The sequence below is a fragment of the Eretmochelys imbricata genome, chromosome 12 (genome assembly GCF_965152235.1).
Source record: "Eretmochelys imbricata isolate rEreImb1 chromosome 12, rEreImb1.hap1, whole genome shotgun sequence".
Lineage (NCBI taxonomy): Eukaryota > Metazoa > Chordata > Testudines > Cheloniidae > Eretmochelys > Eretmochelys imbricata.
The window spans coordinates 17009770-17017500 of record NC_135583.1 but is presented as its reverse complement, the minus strand read 5'-3'; positions in this window follow the sequence as shown (position 1 = coordinate 17017500).

The window sequence follows — 7731 nt, the reverse complement described above, 5'->3', positions numbered from 1 at the left end:
CGTGTGGTCCTGATTCTGATCCCAGTCTGAATCAAGAGTAACTTCATTGAAGTCAATGGAGATATAGCAATATAAAAACTGGTGTGAAATCAGAATCAGGCACACTGTAGCCATATGTGGTGCAGGACAGTTGTTGACAAGACCCTAGGGTGAAATCCTGAAGTGTGATGACTAGTCAGACTACATCTCAAAACCCTTTCTTTCATTACAGTAGTTTCATACCAGCTTCATGGTTGGTGTCCAAGAAGGAGCAGTCCAAAACTACTACTATTCTGTGCCAAGGTCTGTTAAAAAGTATCCAGTTCATATCTAGTGATGAAGAAATCAAAACAACAAATTTGAAGAAAAAAAAAAAACTTTACCCATTTTTAAAATTCTCTACCCCCCCCCCACCCTCCAATATTTTTATTCCCAAAAATATATATGGAAGTCTCCTACACTCTGACTCATCAGCATATCTCTGTTCAGCAAATCATTTAAACATATGTTTAAATACTTTGCTGGATCGGGGCCAAAAGTGCATAGATTTTTAGATGTGCTTGAGAAATACAGGATATACATATATTCATTTATCTAAGGTCCCCAAGCAAACACACTTTTGAACAGGACCCCTTTGAAGCCTGAGCAGCCCTACACAGATGCAAGGGTCTACCCACCCAGTTCCTTTCTGAGTGCAGGGTATTCTTTACGGTAACGTTTAAGATTAATGGATTGTAGCACTGTAGCAGGTGCATGCACTTATAGTTTAATAAAATGTTTTTGTTTTGAACCTGTTACCTATTTTGTCTCCTCATAGATGTCTTGCATCTTTATTCATGGGAGGTTTAATAAAAAATGCAAAGTGAAAAGCATTGTAAAGTACAGGAAATCTCTGCCCCGGGGAAGTGGGTAGGGGAATCAAGAGACTTCTTGCAGCTCTTACAGACTTTCCGGAGCTTATGGTGCCTCCTGGAATTTGGATGGCATATTCTATATTTAAAGTTCCATTTAGCTGTGTATTTAGTCTTCTTCTTGTGTAGCCTAGAGCCGTTACTACTGGATCCCTGAATTATGTGAAATACCTTAACAAAAGCCATGTGCCAGACATGACAGAGGTGCAACTTCCATCATAAGTGACTGACCCTTATGTACAGTCAGGGGAATCCAAATTTTGCAACACCATCGATCACACCACCTTGATAAGAATTTGTGGACTGCACTTAATTTACACATATGTACACAATTTTCTTCGCAAAATATAATTCTAAACAACTATGCCATTTCTTTATACATGTATCTTCCTTGTTAAATGACCAGGCATTGCTTATTGTTGTGTTTACTGGTAATAAAACACCCTGCAGCTTTACCCTCACCCCATATTTTCAGGGCAATGGTGGACACAGGCCGTGGTAGAACAGTTATGAGAAATATTTGGCTAGGAGGTTGCATGTGTCACTTATAGACACACTATCCAGCTGTTCTAAAGAGAAGCCAAATTCTACCCTTGGACACACAAGCACGACTAATTTAATTCAGCATGACTTGCACATGCACACAAGGGAAGAATTTGATCAGTGGAGGCTGGTGACATCTGCAAGGTCTACAATAGGCTTTTCCTCCCTAAAATTTCTCACCAGTGTTTAAATGGTTCAAGTTTTACCTGTGGGAGCACTAGTGTAAGCAAAGTGCTGGTGTTTTACCCACAAAGCTGTCTAGTCTAACTCTCTGCTCAGGAAAGGACATGGCAAAAACCCTAGCAGCCTGTTTGCACCAGTGTTCTCATTGTTGTCATCACAGTTGTGAAATTTTAGGACACACACTTTTCAGGTAGGCAAAACTGATATGTAAAGTTGCCATTCATCAGGAATGACTCAGAATTTTGGAGTGAATTTTTTGCTTTCTTCTCCCAAATGCAATCACTGTGAACTAGTTTTATTGCACAGATCCAACTTTTGCATTTTCCAGGAAGAGACTGTACCTTAGTAAAGATGAGTTCTTCGTTCTTTCCAAAGTTCTCCTGCCTTGCTAGTGTCTCCAAACGCTATTCCATCCATACCTGCCAGGGTATATCCTAACATATTAGAACTTGTCCCTTCTCACATCAGAGGAGTCACTTTGTGAACACAAGAAGCTGCAGCTTACCCAAAAGCAGTATTATAGTGTTTTCTGGTGACTAAATGTATATAGAAAGTGATAACACAAGTCAGGTACAGCTATCTGTCAGGGTAATCCACTGTCACCCAAAATAAAACACCAGTTTGTAATAAGAATGGAAAACGTATAGTAGAACCTTTTGCAGAATTAATTCATCAATTAAATGACAACCTGGATAAATATAGGCAGGTCTTGGATCATTTCTTGACCACACTACAAAATAAAATGAAGAGGAGCCCTACCACACATTTACTATTTAAGGCAGAAAACTTCTGAAATTAACTATGGGAATAATTTGGCCTACAATTACTGTGGCCTTTAAGAAATCTTAGAGTGTGCTCTAGTCAGCACAGCCATCTTCAGTTCATCACCCCCACAATCTTGACTCACAAAAGAGCATAGTTAGAACCACCCCAACCGCCCCACCTTTTGCCTTCTCCATAGCTCCCTTCTCCTTTCTTCCCCTTTTAAACTAAGTGCATTCTTAAAAACAGTTTGAACAGCTCATAGCTACAATTCTTGGCAAAAATCAGAGGAAAAACCCCAACCAAACCACAAACCTTCAATAATAGAACAAATATCGCCATCCCATTTCTGGTTAGTTATAGTAATAAATGTCATATCTAGGTCTGAGACAGAGGTCTAACTAGAAAATTCTGCATAAATCCAGGGTGGAGGCTATTGGGGAAGTCAACTCCAACCTGCCCTGTCCCAGTCCTCTCTCTTCCCTCTCCTAGCTTCTTGTCCCAGTCCCATTCTCCTTGCCTACCCAGTCCAAATCTCTCCTTCTCAGGCTTCTCATCCTATTCTCCTCACCCAACCAGTCCCAGTTCCTCCCTCCCAGGTCCTCATCCAATTTTTCTCTCCACTATCTCCCACTGGCTCCCAGTCCTTGTCTCCCTCACTGGGCTCCTCATTCAATCTTAGACTCCTCCCCCCCACTCCTGCCTGGCTTTTTGTCCCCCTCTTTAGCTCCTTATTCCAGACTCCTTGCCCAGCAATCTCAGTTCTTCCCCTATGCCCAATGTAATTGTCAGACCTGTCTTCCCCCCTACACCCATTCCCCACCTTACACTGGTTCCTCTCTCTTTTTCCAGTCAGTCCTAGTCTCCCCTTCAACTCCTCAGCCAATCTCAGTATTTGCCCCATTCCCCTCCCCTCCCCCTCCCACCCCCAGCTAACTGGCTCCCAGGTCCCACTTCTCCCTCTTTCCTTCACCATCTCCCACTCCTAATTTCCTTCCCCTCATCCTTCAGTTCCCAGTCTCAGTCTCCTTACCAAACCAGTTCTAGTCTCCCAGTCCCAATCTCTCCTTCCAATCAGTACCAACCTCCCCACCCAGCTTCCAGTCCCATCCTCCTCCCCACACCACACACCTTCCAATCCCAGTCTCATCAGATTCGTTGTCCAGATCTATTCCTTTCCATCCTACCTTGTCTAACTTTTATGCCTCTGCATTTGAATTAGATGCTTCTTCCTCCACAGTGCCTGGGTGCCAGCAGGGAGGTCACAGAAGTGACAGATGCCCTGCTCACAATTCCGGTGCCCAGCCCCAGGCACCTGGGAGCAATCATTACCGGGAGAGTCCAGCCCTTGTAATCCTGGGCTGGAGGAAGCATGAACAGATGCTCTGTGGCATTGGCACATGTGCAGTCTGGTAGGCATTAGAAACTGTGAGGGGTTCATGCATACTCTGTGAGGATAGAATTGTGCAAGGTTTTAGCTGCTAAAATCAAAAAAGTCTCTACTGAGCATGTGCAAATAGCAATTTTTCAAAGGTTTATAATTTGGCCAGATTTAAGCATATTTCCACAGGGATAGCAGAAGTCACACTCTTGATACAAAGGCCACCCACTGCCAAATTTCAGAGCCCTGCCGTAAAACATGAGGACACTAAAGCTGTCCAAAGAAAAGGTCACCTGAATTTTTTTAAATGGGAAGATCAACATATTTTCCCCTAGCCTCCAGTGCATGGTGTACAGCTCCACCACTTCCGCTGCAACTCTGCTGTCCTGCAAGCTGAAGGCTTCTGCCTCAGGCTGCTCTCCCAGCCGGACACAGACAAGGTAGCCCGGGTGGGGTGGGGGAGGAGGGAAGGACAAGGCCACACTGCTTATTGTAGCCACAGTAAAAATCAAACTGTTTGAATGACAGCCTTCTGTTGCTTGGGCCATCCTCTGGAGTGGAGTGGCTGGGTGCCATGAACCTCCCCCTGCTGCATTCTTGGGCGTCTGGGTGAGGACGCTGTGGAACATGGTGGGGAGGGTAGGCGGTTATCCAGTGGATGCAGCGGGGGTCTATGCTCTTGTTGGCTTTCCTGCAGCTCCAACAGACGCTTCATCGTGTCCGTTTGCTCCCCCATTAGCCTCAGCATCGCGTCCTGCCTCCACTCTTCATGCTTACTTAATTCTTTCCTGGCCTCTGCCACTGAATGCCTCCATGCATTAAGCTGTGCCCTATCAGTGCGGGAGGACTGCATGAGCTCGGAAAACATGTAATCACCAGTCTTTTTCGCCTTCTAATCTGCGATAACCTCAGGGACGGAGATGATAGGGGGAGCGCAGAAACATTCTACGCTCTACGATTCCGGGGGGACTGTATGGTCACCTGTGCTGCTGAGTTCGCCATGCTGACCAAACAGGAAATGAAATTCAAAAGTTCCCGGGGCTTTTCCTGTGTACCTGGCTAGTGCATTGGAGTTCAAAGTGCTGTCCAGAGCAGTTATAATGGAGCACTCTGGGATAGCTCCTGGAGGCCAATACTGTGGATTTGCGTCCGCACTACCCCAAATTCAACCCAGCAAGGTCGATTTTAGCACTACTTTCCTCGTCAGGGAGGAGTACAGAAGTCGATTTTAAGAGCCCTTTAGGTCAACAAACAGGGTTGGTCGTGTGGACGCAGTCATTTTTATCGACCTAACATGGCTAAATTCGACCTAACCCCATAGTGTAGACCAGGGCTGAGAAACAACTTAACTATTTTGGCTGAAGTTTTCCAGACATCCAGTATGGAAAGTTTCAGTCCAAAGAGTTAAAGTTTGGCAAAATTAGAGGCAAGTGAAAACTTGGTCTTATAATCAGAAGTGTTGGACAACCTTAGAATAGGTGATGCTACCAGCTCGGCCTATATATAGATATGGTGACAACAGAGATTTTGAAAACAAAAAGAAAACATTGAATTTAACTTTTATATTTAAAAATTAACTATAAGATTTTAAAAATGGTAGAATTATATAAAAGCAAAAAAGAAAAAACCATTAAGGCTAGGATTTTCAGATGCCTGAGTTAGGTACCCATTTATCCTAGGTTACTGTGAAAACCCCATCCTGAATTAAGATTTTAAACTGTTCTAGTGTCAAATGGAGGAACATTTTAAAGTACAGTAAGAGAGCTGGGAATCAAACACCACAGAGAAGCTGATCTTAATTGTGGACTATCCAGCACCAATAACCACCTCATATTAAAATAATGTTTTATAAATAAAAGCATAGGTAAGAAATGCTGAATATTGTCTAGGAGAAATATAGGGAAATTCTTGCATCACACTGAAAGCCATCTAACACCTCTGATCAGCTTTTGTGCCAGTTAAAAGATAATGTAGAATCTAAATCAACGCCCATGCTTGAAGGAAAGACCCATGCAGATCTAATGCAAGAGTTTTAAAACATTACCCTGTTCTTTGGATTATATAAATGGTTTGGCATTTGGTAGATAATTGGTTTAAACACCCATCATTCTGAATCTGTAAACAAATACAGTCACACACTGGAAACTATTAAAGGATTGGATTAATTCCTAAAAAGAGATAATGTTTCCAAAACACATCACACAATGCACTCATTCAGCTAAGAGTCAAATGTCACTGTGGATACAGTTGCAAGACGGTGTTGCTCTTTATTTACAGTAAAATAGGGAACACAAAAGCATCATCACAATAAACATGGGACTAGACCACATAAAGGCAGGTGGCATACAGAGTACATCGGAAGACCTGAATAAAAGCATTTACAACAATACAAGTTTGGTTTCTATGGTGTTTTCAATTTATACCTCAATGTTTTACATAAATAAATAACTGGCATCGCACATTTCTGTCTTAACAGAGGTGTGTAACATAGCGTGAATTTCAGGGTACTGGGAAAGGCAGACCCAGGAAACAGGCATTTCAGTGGTAGGCACATATTGGAAGAAAATGCATTATTTGAGGATCTGTTGTATCTACCATGCATGATCTCAATTTATTTAGCGTGTGCATAGTCTTCTAGCCAAGCGATGACATCTTCAGTGACGTGATGCAGTTCTTCTAGGCCTCCACTTAACCTAGCTAGCAGGCATTCCTCGACAATGTGTGTCATCGTCTGTGTCGTGCCGCAGCTGCACAAAGGCCTAGCGGTACTGGTTGGCTGCACAGAAACCTTGCCCAGTCCGGAACCTGTTCAATAAGGACCATTGGCAACAGGGCAGGTCAAAACCAAATTGTGGGGTTGGTGATGAGGGACTGGTTCGAGATTATAACAGATATCCATTCCTCTCTCCAGAGTGTTTCCGCCCTAACATCCTGGCGTGGCGGATGAGACCATAATGAGCAACGTGACAGCAAACGTGCAGCTGGTGGTTTAAAAAGGTCATTGTGCAGCGGCAGGCTTGAGTTGGCGCGTACTTTCTCCAGTAACTTGCCAATGGCAACCGCTCACATGATATGAGGAGGAGCAATATTGCTCAGAACTGGAAGTCATGGGAGTGGAGTCTGACACAGGGTGCCAGAGATGATGAGCATGGTGGCATGTAACTGCGTATCCACCAGTTTGGTGTGTGATGATTCACTCCAAATACCACAGAGTATGAGGTGGCAAGAGCTGACATCCGCAAAGTTGGAGCACGAGCATCCCATGACAAACCAACCAGTTTGCTAAGAAGATTATTTCATGTCTTAACTTTAGCTGCTGTCTTCTTCAGGTAGGCATGGTAACTCAGTGTGCAGTCTAAGGTAACACCTAGATAGACTGATTCTACTTCATGCGTCACCTTCTGACCATTCAGATAAACATTCAGTTCTTGGGTTGCGCTGGCGTGATGAGGGTGGAACAAACTGGAGATTGTTTTTATGATGCTTGGCTGGAGGCGCCAAGTCTTACAGTAGTCACGTCCCTGTTTAAGGTGGCATCAAGCTTGTGAAATGTCCGGTCCTGGGTACCACAACAGAGGTAGTCTCCGGAAATGAACTTTCGTGACTCTGTTGTTGGCAGGTCATTGATGTAAAGGTTGAGGAGGGGATGGTGACAGTATAGAGCCCTGGGGTAATCCATTGCTCTGTTGTCTCCAAGCACTCGTCTTCTCCCCCATATGGCCTCTGAACTGCCAATTGCTTTTCACTGGTATGGTAACTGGACTTGTGCCAATAATTTTTACTCTAATTCAGAGAAAGACATAATGGGCTATATTCAGCACTGGTGTAAGTGGTGCAGCTATTGACTTTGGAGGAACAACTCTGGCATACACCAACACTGAATTTGACCCAATAAGTATGACACATACAACTGACAATCAGCACAGGAGTCACATAGCTGTTTTCCCAGGTACAGGCAAGCAATTGTGGAGG